The following is a 15,687-nucleotide window of genomic DNA, read 5'->3' as shown; positions in this document are numbered from 1 at the left end:
ATGTGAGCAATGTACTATTGGATTAGTTTATGATATGAAATATACAATGGACGCAAGATCATTGATTATGTGATAATAGAGAAATGTGGTACCTTCTGTTATTGCGATATATCAGCTTTAATGATAAGTTGTTTTTGCATATTGTATATATTTGTTTGATACTATGATTGTATTGGATGAAAACCTATGGGGTACTTATCTCAGGATGGGTTGAAGCTGTACTGTACAAAACTACACCCTGAACTTCTCTTCGTTTTTCTTTTCCTTTTCTGTTCTGACACCATTTTCTCTTGTGCTTTTTATGGATTAATATGGAACCACAAATCTTTTATTATCTGAATAATAGCTAGTTTGGACACATAGGAACCCAAGTAATGTAATAGATGGAGCGGAGTGTGTTGGATGTTTAAAGATAGCGCCCATGAATTACTTATACTTAATCACGTTTCGATATCCTTTTGCTGCCTGTCCCGAGGATTAAAATGGATCTTTGCCCTGGGTATTACGAAGGTTAAGATCGTCATATACTACATAGGAATTTATGGCGGTGCTGTTAGGGACTCGACAATTTTAGGTGATGTTATTTTAGACTATGCCACTCGATGTTCTCTATGTTCGTAATTTGCAATATTCCATTATAACGAGACACTGAGCAGTGAAGATATGTTGTGTACAGTACATATGGATTTAGAATTAGATACAGGGGACCTTTTGAGTGGTTTTACGTTTTTTGCCTATTACAAGATGGCGCCCGTTGAGAAATACTATATTAAGGCAGTCCAATATGGCGCTGATGTAGCACGCCGACTTCGAAGTGGTGCTGTAGATATACGGACCCGAAATATACAGGGTAAGTGTATCTGATCAGGGAAACAACCGTTGTTAAATGTGTACCAAGAGACTAGTTATGCTACAATTGTTGTCTAAATTGGACTTTTGTTTACAGATCATAATTTGTGACGAGTTTGGTTCACGTTTGGTAATTAAGGAAGACTCTCGCTATGAAAAATTTGAAAATGAGGGGTAAGTAGAGAATACTCCCTGGGTGGAATTTGCCCAGTAAATGTGTATATTGGTGTCATACTAATAGGTGACTTTTGGGGTATTTGATTTTAGGATTTAAAAGTGATATTGTATATAAATATCGACTTTGAAGGAAAGAGAATTCGGCGGTGGATAGTGAGATAACGGTAATCTAATGATCCTTCTATTATACTTTGGTAGGATTTAAATAGATTGACTGGAGTGTATGTGGGTGAATTTAATTTAATTTGACTTTACCAGACTATTTAGAATGTTATAGTGTGTGAGTTGGAATCTTTAATACTAGATGTGGGGCGACCTACAAGTAGATGGGCGATAAGTGAAGGCTTTATCTGGAGGAGCATATTGGGGCTTTTTTGAGTATTGATGATGGATTATGGCTCATAGTAAATCACTTTATGCAAGATATTAGACTATGGATTATTAGGGAGGTTAAAGTTAATAGGGAATTGGATATTTTCTCTGGTATACTATCTGTCCCCTAACTATTTACTGGGTTATGGTAGACTTTTTGCGTGTACACATACTCGGGAGATGTGTTGGCTTGGTTATCTATGATTCCATTCTATTCTTCATCACGGGATTCTTTTTACTCTCCTTTTTAGTTCATTTATATAATGTGTTAAAAGGGAATAGAACTTTACACATATGTATGTTTACATTGTGGTTGCAGCCCTGAGAAGTCAATGTGTGCTACCAGACACGACGAAACACGTGTTGGCTGCTGTATTTGGATGGCTGCTGCTTATGGATACTAATTTCTGAAGACAAGAACTGCACTGAGAATTAAATCAGCCTTGATGAAAAAGATCTGGGATATTGGATCATTATATGGACTACGGATTTCTGTGACTGTGCCAATTCACTGTTTCTATGTTTCAGATTACAGATATATGTTAAGAATATATATTTGAGTGCTCGGGGTGATCTGTTCATAGTGTTTAACTCACTTTTGTGGGTTGTGGTGGGTGTTGTAGGTAACCACACCTTTCCCCCCTAGTAGCACCAGAAATATACTGGCAAATTGGAACTTTCCCTTATACTTTGCTGAGCGCCCTGGTACCTGGGTTACCTAACATTGGGCTACAGATAGCTTAGAAATTCGATGACACAGTCAACTGTTCCAGCTCAACTGTTTTTTTTGTAGAACATGCATAATCGTGCAATACAATGAGAATATACCTGTACTTCAATGATGCAGCAAATTATGTGAAATAAAATACAACAGAGTCTTGATTTAAGCTCTTTAAGTACTAATAATGATTTTCCACAGTTTTCAGCAACCATAACTAATACCCAGTGACGGTGCCTAACGGGGAGGAATATTGCATGCTTGGTGCATTTCTAGAGGTAGCCCAGAGTGGTGCATATTTAGATGGTGAGGTGAAGGATCACCCTCAATCATTTTCGATCAATACAGGTGCTACCCACACCATGGTTTGTTCTATAGTGGTCTCAAACCTACATCTCTTGGTAAAACAAGCCCAAATTGTTGGTATCAGCAATTAACTAATTACAAGTGAGGTTTCAGGAAATTGTCTTGTAAAAATTAGCCCATTAGAAAATGATGACGAATTTATATGTGGCATGAGTCCTGAAACTCTGTTAGTTAGGGATCTTCTCTATAAAATTAGTTGTGTGATTTATTGTACATCGAATGGTGTAGCAATTTAGATACAAGATGAGAACTCTGAGTTTAAAACGAAACCAAAAGAGTGGAAGGTGCATGTATTCTCAGTTCTAACAAAAGATGGTTTGCTTCCTGATTTAATACCAGTGAAAAAGGAGGTATGGGATTTTACAGGTAAAGACATGGGATAAATTAAAAGTGCAGAGCCAGTAAACATTACAGTGAAACCAAATGCAGTTTACCAACAAACTCTTCATTACAAGCATACACAGGAAGCAAAAGATGGCAGCATGAAATGAGAAAATATTTGAACAGGGCATTTTAAAAAAGTGCTAAGTAACCCCTGTAACTCATCTGTGATGTGGTTTAAAAAACTAAGCCAAACATTAATGGTGTCCAAGACCTGTGTAATAGTAATAAAATTGTAGCCCCATGTTTTTCGGTAGTAGTGAATCCTGCAGTGATTCCTGCAGATGCAGAACGGTACACAATCATTGACTTGTTTTCTCCATTTCACTTTATGAAGATAGCTAAATTCTTTTCATGTTGAGATATTTAAATAAAGTTTTTGTGTGGTGTTGTATCCCACAGAGGTATACAGAAAGCCCCTCAATCTTTAGCCTGATTCTAAACAAAGATTTGTAAAATCTGTAACTGCCCTATAACTCTGTTCAGGTGTAATATTTATTTATTTTTCATTTTGCCATCTTTATTTCGGCAACTTGCCATAAAAAGACAGAATAATAATGCATACATATGTAATAGAATCATATAAAACAAAGCTAAATTTAAACAATTGTGAATTAAAAACAAGGTATTCATCCTGTAGCAGCATAATTCATAAAGTGCATTTGTTTATCAATGATACGGACCAAGACATATATAACCTGGCCCTTACTAGAGACTTTGCATATGCATACCATAGAGTTCTACCTTTCAAGGTGGGCTAACCTAAAATGGCCTTTATTTAGAAGCTGCTGTATAAAAGCACAAGAAACGTAAAGCCATCAGTCGTAGTGCACTGATCTCAACTAGAAGTTCAGGCATCTAGACATTAAGTACTACATTATAAGTAAAATGCTGCACTCAGCCTTAATTCTCAAATCAACAAAGTTGTGGGGTGTTATATCCCAAAGGGGTATACAGAAAGCCTCTTAATGTTTAGCCTAATTCTAAAGCAAGATTTGGAAAATCTATAACTGCCTGAAAACTCAGTGCTGCTGCAATATATTTATAACCTGATGGTCCTATCTAAAACAAAAAAAGATGGCAAGTTAAATACAATTGTGCTCTTGAGCCATCTTGTAAAAAAGTATCTAACGAATGTGTTTCTGCAAACCTGGGAATAAATACACCAAACACACAAGTAAGGATCATTTTAGGTATGGATGGCTAATGTAGATAGTGGATTCCAACCTCTCCCCGATGGCAAAGCATTTACTGAGGCTTACTCACAACAATGTTTCTAACCCTGTGCCGTTTATCGACAAACGCATCAGATGCCTTCCTTGAGCTCAGAGACATACTCTGTAGTGCACCTTATTTATTTATTTATTTAAAACATTTATATAGCGCGGCTATCACCTTACAGGTATCCTGGCGCTGAGATAACTCCCAAGATGGATGCACTGGGAGACATCAATAGAATAGCCAGAATTTACATTTAGGAAACAGCCAAGTTTTGACCCGCTTCCTGAAAGGGAGAAGTTCCTTTGTTTGGCGGATGTCCAGGGGCAAGCTATTCCAAAGTTTTGCGGCTGCAACTTTGAAAGATCTCCCTCCGGTCCTGACCTTTTTGAATCTCGGTACTTTGGAAAGACAGGCCGTTGTAGATCGGAGGGCTCTGGTTGGAATGTACCAGGCAAACATAAATTACAGGGAGCCGGGCCCGACTCCATGCAGGGCTTTAAAAACAAGACAGAGAGATTTAAAAGCCACTTGCTGTTTCATAGGGAACCAGTGAAGCTCGGCCATTGCCGCAGTGGCCGAAGATCTCCTAGGCCAGCCAAGGGCCAGTTTGGCAGCGGCAGTTTGAACTCTTTGGAGTCTGTCTAACAACACAGACGGGGCTGCGAGCAGCAGCGCATTACAATAGTCAAAGCGACTAAGAATGGTACACCTGACTATTAAAGCCCGGACCTGTGAGGGGAGAAGTGGCAAGATCTTACAAAGAGAGCGAATGAGGGCTGAGCAGGTGGACACTGTTTTCGCGGCCTGGGCTTCCATACTGAGTTTGTTATCCATCATAACACCCAGGTTGCGAACAGTGGTGACCGGCTGTGGCTTTTCCGGGGCTTCAGGGGGCCAAAACTCCGCCGGGAACGGACGGGGGATCCGACTTCCGGCACAGAACAGAACCTCAGTTTTGGAGGTGTTGAACTGTAGGGAATTATTGTGTAGCCAACCAGCCGTGTCTCGCAGACAGTCATGAAAAGATTCCAGAGGGATCGATTCCTCACCCTCCCAGGAGAGGATGAGCTGAGTGTCGTCAGCGTAGTTGATTGCCTTTAGCCTATGGGATTTTATTAACGTAATCAGTGGTTTAAGGTAAACGTTAAATAAAATCGGGCTGATGGACGAGCCTTGAGGCACCCCGTGGAGCACCGGGGAGAAGGCCGATTGAAACGGGGGAAGGGACACAGCTTGCTTCCTATCCCGCAGGAAGGAATTAAGCCAGAGCAGGGCAGTGCCGTCCACCCTGGCCACCCTTAGTCTCTCCAATAGAATCACGTGATTAACCGTATCGAATGCTGCAGACAGGTCTAGCAGGATCAGGGCAGCTGCCTGGCCCCTTGTTTGCATGCATACGGAGGTCCTCCATGGCAGTGAGTAGAGCTGTTTCGGTACCATGGGCTGGACGAAAGCCAAATTGTATTTCGTCCAGGAAGTGGTTCTGCTCCAGATGTTTGGAGAGACAGGAGCTCACCCAGCGCTCGGCAATTTTTGCCGGGAATGGTAGCAGGGAGATAGGCCGATAATTCTGTAGACACTCAGGGTTTAAGGAGGGTTTCTTCAACAGTGGTGTAATAAGATGCTGCTTCCAGGGAGCAGGAACTAAGCCACTGCGCAGGAATTGATTGCAGATCCTGCAGAGAGTGGAGAAGAGTTCCTCTCAGGAGGCCTTCAAGATTTTAGGGGGAATGGGATCGAGAGGAGAACCCGAGGAAATCCCGTGAGTCAGTCTGTCGAAGTCCGCCTCAATAATAGGGGCCTATACCTGCTCTAAGAATGTAAAATTATGGACCAGATTTTCACGTATTCTCTCACTAAAGAGAAGTGCATAGCTGTTGGACCGTGGTGAAGGCGTTCAGGTTTGGCTAATAAGTTTTCAGGATTTCTTTCAAGAACACAGCCCAGAAATTGAATTTCTAGACCCTATAGCACTACAAGGTGGTGGCAAGGATACTTATCAATCATACGTTTTAATAATAAGGAATATTGTAACATTCTATCATGGTATCATAAAGCGTTCTTAGATCAATAACCCTAACCCCTCCTTTCTCTTGGCTAAGCAAGATTTTGCACTGGTAGTGCCATCTTACTAGGGACTTACAAGTAAATTAAATGTACCAATTAGGTGTTAGCCAGTTTCCCAATTTTTAGGGGAGGGAGCGCAAACACTCAGCACTGGTTAGCAGTTATAAAGTCCTAAAAAGACAACACAAATGGGTTCAGAAAACAGGAGGATGAAGGCAAAAAGTTTAGGGGTGACCCTGGAGAATGGGCCAAGTCCGACAGTCACGTTTTAAAGTTTCACTTTCAAAATGTAAGAGAAAAGCAAGACTATTCACCCTGTGACTTGGGCTTTACAAAACACCTTGACTTTCTTCTGGCCAGCACAATTACAGCGAGCTAAATTGCCGTATGTTGAACAGAAGTGGCGATTGGTTACGCTTTGTGTATGCTTATTAGAGGAGTTGATACTGTATGATTTCTGCTTCACTCTAACAGTATACTCCGATAAGAATTATTTCTAGAAGCGACTGACGAATAATGTTTCTGCAAAAGGAGATTATCGCCCCTGCCACTTATTTTTCTGTTGTAACGTGACATAACATGTCACAACATTGTATATTTTCCTGACATATCTTTGTGCATCATCATAGTTCAAAGGAGAAAGGAACAATTTAAGCCAATTCTGTTGTCCATCTTTTAAACTAATTGATATTCTAAGAACGTCTGCCTTACATTTGCAGCCCATCTTTAAATTTGCCTGCATAGCATTATGCAAATCCTCATAATATGGCAATTTATTTCACCAATAATTCCGAAGATAAAATGGCCTTGAAGGCTCTGTACCATCAGAAACTGAGGCCATTTGTTTAGTTTATGTGATGGCCAGCTAATTTGCTAATTTACCCAACGACTATCATATACTGAAACAGGACAGTTTTTACTAAATTAAAACGGAACAACTCATTGTGTTCTTTTGTTCGGCAGTGAAGCTGGGGAATCTTGGAATTACTGTACACTACCCAAAGCCATTACTTGTTTTAGAAGTAATTTCATGAAACTAGACGTAAATTAAGACTTTATCATAAGATGGCCAGTTAAAAGGATTCTAATGCACTCCAATCTTGCTTTGCATGTATCTCAATGAAATATGCTGCGGTTCCAGCCAAGCCAAATGACAGTGCTAGCACTTAAATTGCCCAGATTGTGAGCTTGAAAATGAAAAACAGATTACACTTAAATTATCTGCTCATTTGTATCACTAAACATGACATAAGTGCTACCCTGTAGTGTAGTGAACCTAGAAACCATTATTTTTTTCAAAATAATGTTTCTACATTATGTAAACTCTTTGTTGCCCTATGTTTAGTCTCACCACCTGTGTCTAGACTTTGGTCAATAAAGCAGTAAAACGGGTAGAAACCTTTCCTTGCTCATATCTTCCCTCTTACACATCTTACATATGGTTGTGTAGGCAAGCACGTGACCTCCTAACAGTCTTAATTTTTCGACATGACAGACCTCATATGTTAAGTAAATGGTGCAGACGAGCCACTGCTTAATTTGTTAGTCAATAAGTGCAGGTGCCCAAAGTATTTTTCTCAGGAGCCCACTGCCAGCGCCTCAGAAGTTGGGGTTGTCGAATACTGATGGTCCTGCCTTCTTTGTTGCACCGCTTTTAATTTCTGTATTTTTTCGTTGGTTCTTTTTCCTTACTTCCTCCCTTTTCTTCATTTCCATTTTTCTCACTAGTTTTGGGTGAAAGTATGTTGTTTAAATATAAGTGTGGGTCCCAAATCTAAGTGCGGATGGACCCCACCAACAAAAACCGTCTTTAAATAAGCACCCTGTAGAGCACATCCTGTAGGCGCGACTAAATGTGGGATTGAATTTCACTGAGCAGGAAAAGTTCCTATTGTCTCACAGTGTTTGTTGGTGTTCTAGTTATGACGAAATATTGAAAAAAAAAATAGTGCAAATCGTGCATTTTGCAACACATAATTCATGCACAATGTTTTAGTAAGCTGTGATGTGATTGGCCTTCGGTTTTAGGCACACGTTCTCCATCACACTGTGGGGTCAGCCAGTTCAGAATGATTGACTAGGGACAAACGAGCACAGCGTTCTTTTAGAAAGTGTAGGGTCGGGGTTTTACAATTTACGAACAGTGTTCCAACTGCCTGCCCCTGTAGAGCAATAGAGCATGTTCCATGGACCAACGGCCTCACCACAGAAGTCCTATTCCTGTGGGCAGCCTACTGTCAATCAAAAAGTGACTGTAACTGATGTCCAGTTTCTTGCAATGTGCATGACACAGCACAGCAACTTTGAGGCTTCTTTTAGGGTTCTATCTTCACACACTGTGATGCAGCCTGCACTGCTTTCCTGTCATGAGTAAATGAAAACGATGATCAACGGCAAAAGGCATGTAATGCTTCATGGTGCATTATGCCGTTTATTAATGCTTAATTTTATACATTGTAGGCATTAAGAAACTGCAAACATGCGAAAAAATAAAATCAAAATGCTTATTTTAAGCAAAGCAAAGTGCTGAGTGTAAAGGGTCTGTATTTACGAGGACAGGAAAAACCATGCAGGGTGGCTTTTCATGTCCTTGTAAATATGAGCCACAAAATATGACGCACCAAAGGCACAAGGGGCTTGTAAATAAGCCCTGCAATATTGAGAGGGTGACTTTGGATCCACACCTAAAATGAACCTATTTATGTGCATTTGATTGGACGGTTGTTAGAGCTTTTCTATGATGTGGTTTCATTGCTCAGAACTGACAGAATAATTGCTAAGAGAGACCCCTTGTCAACTGCAGTAGGAAGGTGCTTTACATTGTGAAACTCTGTGAAGAGTATAGAGGCAGGGGTTGTTACATTGTGAACTCCATGGAAAACGGAACAGTAAAAATGGGGTCTTTCACTGTGAGGTCCAAGAAATAGTATTGGAGGTGTTTTATTGTGTAAATTCTAAGAAAAATGCAGTAGGAAAGAGTCTTACATTATGACCTCGCAGATGACAACAACAGGAAAGAGTTGTACATGGTGAACTCAGTGACAAACACACTTGGAAGGGGTGTCACATTGTGGACTCAGTAACTAGCAACGTAGGAAGGGGCTTTACCTTTTTCACACCGAGAGATCTTCTTGCACCGATCTGGACAGTTGTTGTGGTGACTCACATACTGAGCAGTTACACTGCTGGTAACTGATAAAGACATTTTCCATGCATACAATCTGAAGGAATTTCGCATGGAGTAACCCGGTGACAAATACAATTTAAGTACAAGAGGGTTTTACTTTGTAATAACTCTGACAAATGCATTCGAGTGATGCCTCGTGGGTTCTCAGACACATGCAGGAGGAAGAGTCTTCACTGTGTGAGCTCAGAGACAACCAGCATCAGAAGGAGCTTTCCATTGTTGAATCTATGAGACCTCCTTAAACAGGTCTCAGTTCAGGCAGGGCTACAGACAGCTCGCTGTTATTGTGGACATTTCAAATGTTATTTTCAATATCCAGATGTTTTCATGGTAAGATACAGCTCAGCAAAATCATTTCTTCCTCTTTAGTATTTCCCAGTTGCTGTGATTCTAGGGCCCAGTGAACCGAGCACTGCTGCAGAGATCAATTCATAATCTACAGCTGTAAATGGCAGAACTGTGAATTGGAATACTTTTAGGTCTGGACATACGCAACTATAGTTGTCTGTCAGAGCAGATGAAATAATCAAAAATATCCTTAAGAAAAAGTGTTGAGGAAGGAGCATTTATTCTGCTCCAGTGCTGTTATTCTTCAATGGACGGGTCAGCAGCAGCTCTGTTATTCTGCTTCTTAAATGGTTTCACAGCAACGCATGGCCGGGGAAGTTACTCCCCCGGACTTGTATTGATTTAATATATAATTTAATCTGAGTTCTTCAAAATAATCCACTCGTGTGGTGCCTCAGTAGAAAAGTATTTCATGATGCCTGCATCATCAACAGCATAGCCAGTTCGACTTGCGAAAGATTCCCTACAATAAAAGTCCCTGGCCCTTTTAAATATTATGAAGTGACATGCCATTGAGTTTCTTAGGTTGCGCAACGTTTAAAGCAAGAATCTAGAGCAGCCCGCTCAGTCCTGGGTCTGCAAAAACGGTATTTCAAAGGTTACTGCACAATCTTGTCTCATTTAGTTTCGAGTTAAGATAATGAACATACATACATACAGACACACGTTTCTTCTACATCACAAACACAGAAGACACCGATTGGCATCCGTGGACACACTGTACAAACACACACTACAAACATATATACACACATATGTGAAAACTCCACAAACAACACATCCTGTGGATCACAAAACACGCACACATCCCAGGCACAGCAGACACTTTCTGCTTACATGTTATTGTGTACACCAACTAGAAAATGAAAGGGCGTGAGGAGCACTCCGTTTTTTTACAACAAATTATCCTTCTTGTCCACTGGTGCTACGATTAATCAGGGTAGTCACTCCTGTACTATTAATGATAGTTATGATGGGTTTTTAGATCCACCTAATCGTGCACTGTACACTTGGTGCTCCGCACCTTAATTATTCATCACACGTTTACTTGACTGTTGTCAATATTTTTATTCTTATTTTAAGGTACTACTTCCTTTGTTACTACTTGTGTATTATTTTCATTTTTCATATCACAAGCATATGATTCATTAACTCAGTTGTACAAACATTGGTACTTATTTACATATACAATGCTTTGGCATAACATATTCTCATACAATAAACATTGATTAACATGTGAGCCCAATGCATTTCGGCGCCTCTACGGTGCCTTCATCAGGGGAGACTCTGCAATGAAAACATATGGAAATGTGTGAGATACTTGTTGAAAGTGGTTCATGGGGGTGTACAACTAAACTATGCAGTATTATCATACCTGGTGTCTGTGGTATCCAATACTAATATATGATCGCCTCACTCGATGTTGCTCAAAAAAGAGATCACTGTAAGTATATATTAATGATTAGGTCACTGTGCGTCCGCTCCTCAGTGATTTTCCGGCCACTTCCTCTCCTGGTTTTCCGCTTGCTGTTGTTGTCTCGGGCGGTGTTGTTGGCGGTTGTCCTGAGTCCTGTTCCTGTAACAAAAAAGACGTTTCTTTACTGGTTGTTGCCTGGTTAGCACTTTCAGCTGATAGTATGATGCCATCCTGGGTAGCTTTTACCGGTCCTCTGCGTATGGAGGTTTCCTTTTCTGTGACAAGACTTTCTTCAGAAGAGCGTGTTGATGTGGGTGTTTTCTTTGGAATATATTGGCGTCAAGCATAGATATCCGCCCAAGTGTAAACCTCGTTAAGTTTGTAATCTATAGTATCACGCTTATACTTTCTAAGTTTTCCTTCCTGTAGCTCTTTTTCGTATTTGTCCAGTTTGATGTTAATTCCTTCCAGGCTCATTTTCCAAGAATCTGTCTCCATCCTAGTGTCTAATTCTGACTTAGTACATACATTTCTTCCTCCAATTCCCTTATGGTTTTAGCTAATTCCTCAATTATCAGCAGTATTAGATCCAGGGAACATTTGTTGAGGATGCTAAACCATTTCTCCATGAATTTTGAATTAAGGTTGAACCGGAATAACATAGGTTTTATTGATAATCGTAAGCCTCTTGGTATGCGTTTTGCTCGGTGATATTGAATAAGAGTGGAGGCGTGCATCCTTTGATTTAGTTGGCGGCGTGTCAGATACTCCAACTGTTTTAATTGCTGGCTTATTGATCCCCCATGAACATCCATATTTTTTACTTCTTTGATCAGAGAGTAAATTTGGTCAGCTTGTTCCGTTGTATATGCCAATGTGTTGGCTCTGTTATCAGTCATTCCTGTGATTGTATCGAACTACATTTTGGATCGGTGGGTGCCTCCTCACTGGGTGACTTGATAATGAATACTAGAAAATGAAAGGGCGTGAGGAGCACTCCGTTTTTTTACAACAAATTATCCTTCTTGTCCACTGGTGCTACGATTAATCAGGGTAGTCACTCCTGTACTATTAATGATAGTTATGATGGGTTTTTAGATCCACCTAATCGTGCACTGTACACTTGGTGCTCCGCACCTTAATTATTCATCACACGTTTACTTGACTGTTGTCAATATTTTTATTCTTATTTTAAGGTACTACTTCCTTTGTTACTACTTGTGTATTATTTTCATTTTTCATATATGTTATGCCAAAGCATTGTATATGTAAATAAGTACCAATGTTTGTACAACTGAGTTAATGAATCATATGCTTGTGATATGAAAAATGAAAATTCACTTTATTAGCTTATTTTAATATTTGCAAACGTTTTTATTTAATCAGTATCTTTTTATTCAGGTTAATGGTACAAAAGTCTGACATTTCAAAATTGCTCAAAATCATGAATAAAAGCAAACAAAACCCTAATTCCCTAGATTAAGCTTTCTGACCTGTAAAGGAAAAGACATTTAAATGCATTAAGCAATCTTACATGTCCCAAGACATCGGACAGCACTTCGCCCTCAGGAACAGTCAGCCCCGCATCTCTGAAAGGGCTTAGTCTTTATACCTTTCTAAATCACTAATCTAACTAAAATGTTATTATTTAATGTCTTTCAGCAACTTGACCATCGTGAGGCCACTTTTTCAAAACACCAAAACGTCATTGCCATTGTCGTTTCACGTGAAGCGACACCAGCTTCCGTGGTTTGCAACATTTTACTGAAAACGGTTCACAGTTTCCTCCATAGCTCGGCCGATCCGCCGCTTGTCACTTCCTTAGCCTTGGAAAAATAACTTTTCAGAGCACATCTCGCACAATAGTTTTTGTTTAGATTTCAGTTTATTCAAAGAAATGTCTTTATAGAAGAGCTTTCCTTCATGGCTGTGCTTGGCTCATCTCTGTCAGGCTAGCCAAAATTCTTCAAAAAATCATTAAGCAATCTTACGTGTCCCAAGACATCGGACAGCACTTCGCCCTCAGGAACAGTCATCCCCGCATCTCTCAAAGGGCTTAGTCTTTATACCTTTCTAACTCACTAATCTAACTAAAATGTTATTATTTAATGTCTTTCAGCAACTTGACCATCGTGAGGCCACTTTTTCAAAACACCAAAACGTCATTGCCATTGTCGTTTCACGTGAAGCGACACCAGCTTCCGTGGTTTGCAACATTTTACTGAAAACGGTTCACAGTTTCCTCCATAGCTCGGCCGATCCGCCGCTTGTCACTTCCTTAGCCTTGGAAAAATAACTTTTCAGAGCACATCTCGCACAATAGTTTTTGTTTAGATTTCAGTTTATTCAAAGAAATGTCTTTATAGAAGAGCTTTCCTTCATGGCTGTGCTTGGCTCATCTCTGTCAGGCTAGCCAACATTCTTCAAAAAATCACAGGCCTCAAGCCTTTCACTTGGGCTAGTATTTAAACAAACACAAAAGAATAATTAATTTCAAGTTATGAAAGCCATTCTGTTACCCACCCTCCATTGCTAATGTAAACACATTAGTATATGTCACCTAGCAAAAGCACAAAGAAAAGGGGCATTTAATAAAAATCTACCATTCTTCATAATGTCCAGCAGGATTCTTCATATATCTGAAAAAGATAAACAGACACAACATAGATGAAAGCACGTATAAAATAAGCACATGCCATTAATTAATCAGCCGCATTAATGCTGACAAAGACAAAAGGACAAACAAAACAACGTTAGTGATGTATTATAAAACATACTTGCAAATGCAACATAAAGCACATAACGTTAGTCTCGTGTAATCGTGTATGGAATTTTACTCTAAGTTGATTTAATAATACAAAACATACAAAAATCTATTAATATGATTAATCAATTTATGGGAGATTAACTTCACAAGCCAGAATAAAATCATTTCTGAAACTCGCTCCATCAACTCCCTCATCTGGTGATTTCAAAATCACCAAACAACACCCAAAATTTAGAAAATTTTTAACACAATTTAGAGACATCACATTTCGACTTCTTTCAGAATTAGTTTCCCTAAACCCCTGTCTCAGCCGTTTGTTCGATACTCTCATATTGAACCCTCCGCATCTCCTCCAATTCAATCTCCTTCTCCTGTTCCTTTCTAGGTTTATAAATCCTCCTCTTTTCTCTCTGATGCTTCTTTCTCTTGTGGATCATGCAACTAATTTTAACAGAAGTATCACCATAATGATGACAATTACTGGACAGAGTACTTTGCCAATGATTGAACTGCCAATCTCTGAAAACCATTCTTTAATTACCTCAATCCTTTTGCCTAGTCGTTCAGTAAAATTTTCTTCTTCCAGGGGTTCTATTTCTGCATGAAATTTAGTGATGTTTTTAATAAGTGTCTCAATATTCCGACTCTTGTCAGGAATATAAGTACAACAATGCTGGACATGTAAAACCCCACAGACTCCTCCCTCTTTTGCAAGCAGAATGTCTAATGCAAGACGATTCTGCATAACCATGTATCTTGTAGCAACAAGTTCTGTGTTGACTAATTGAAAACCACTTGCAGTATCTGTTGACAATCTGTCTACAATCGTGGAAATCTTTCTAATTTTAACTGAAATCATGGTTATTCCTACCATGGGAATGATAGCACCAAAAATGTCTCCCATGACTTCTGTAAAACTTTCCCTCTTAAATCTGTTCCCCTCTGGTACCCTTCTCATTTCTGTCAACATGAAAAATCTTTGGAAAAACTAATCCAAGGTAGCAGGTCCCATACCAATGGTCAGGAAGGCTAAAATATGCCTTGTTACCACAGATAAAATAAATTCCAGGAAAAATAGGATCTTTCCCACCTTTAAATCCCCATCCCCCTATGATACGATAAGTATCCTCACATTGACTAGCACCAATGAAAAAGTTATCGTAAAGTGTGTTATCACTTCTAATGCAAAATGTACCACTAACTGGTTCATCAATGTGGATAGCTGCATTTGTATTAACACCATTAAGCTTGGCATCCTCCATTTGCCAGAATTTGGACTTAGCATGTTTAAGCACCTCATTTCTTTTGTAAATTGCCCTTCTCTCCTCAACCATATTCAGGAAAGTCTTTTCTTCTGCTCTCATCTTGCATGTTAAATTATTTCTATAAGCATATTCATAGTTAAGCTCATTAGTTACCAAACAGAATTCCCTCATCTGCTTCGCGGGCTTAACTTTGTTTAAGCTATTTACAACTTTGAGGTTTGCAAAAACCTCATCAAAGTCTGAGTAGTAGTATTCCAATCGACCTGTTTGATAAAACAAGCTAGCAATCACACTGCAAGTGATGCCATATGTGAGGGGTAACATGTTATAAGTAACCCCCTCTGAGACGGAAGCATGAAGCTTCACACAGACATAACAGTCTTTAACATTCATCAGTTTAACATATTCAGATAAAAGCCTAGAAAATGAATTGCTAGAAAAATCTCCAACAGATCTATCTTGATGGATCTCTGGATTATGCTCAATAACTCTGTTATACCCTTCCACCATAAGCGTGGAAGGGTATACTCAGATGTGAGTCCCTAGCTCATT

The sequence above is a fragment of the Lissotriton vulgaris genome, chromosome 6 (assembly GCF_964263255.1).
Source record: "Lissotriton vulgaris chromosome 6, aLisVul1.2, whole genome shotgun sequence".
Lineage (NCBI taxonomy): Eukaryota > Metazoa > Chordata > Amphibia > Caudata > Salamandridae > Lissotriton > Lissotriton vulgaris.
The sequence above is the reverse complement of the archived record's forward strand: the minus strand, read 5'-3'. Positions refer to the sequence as shown.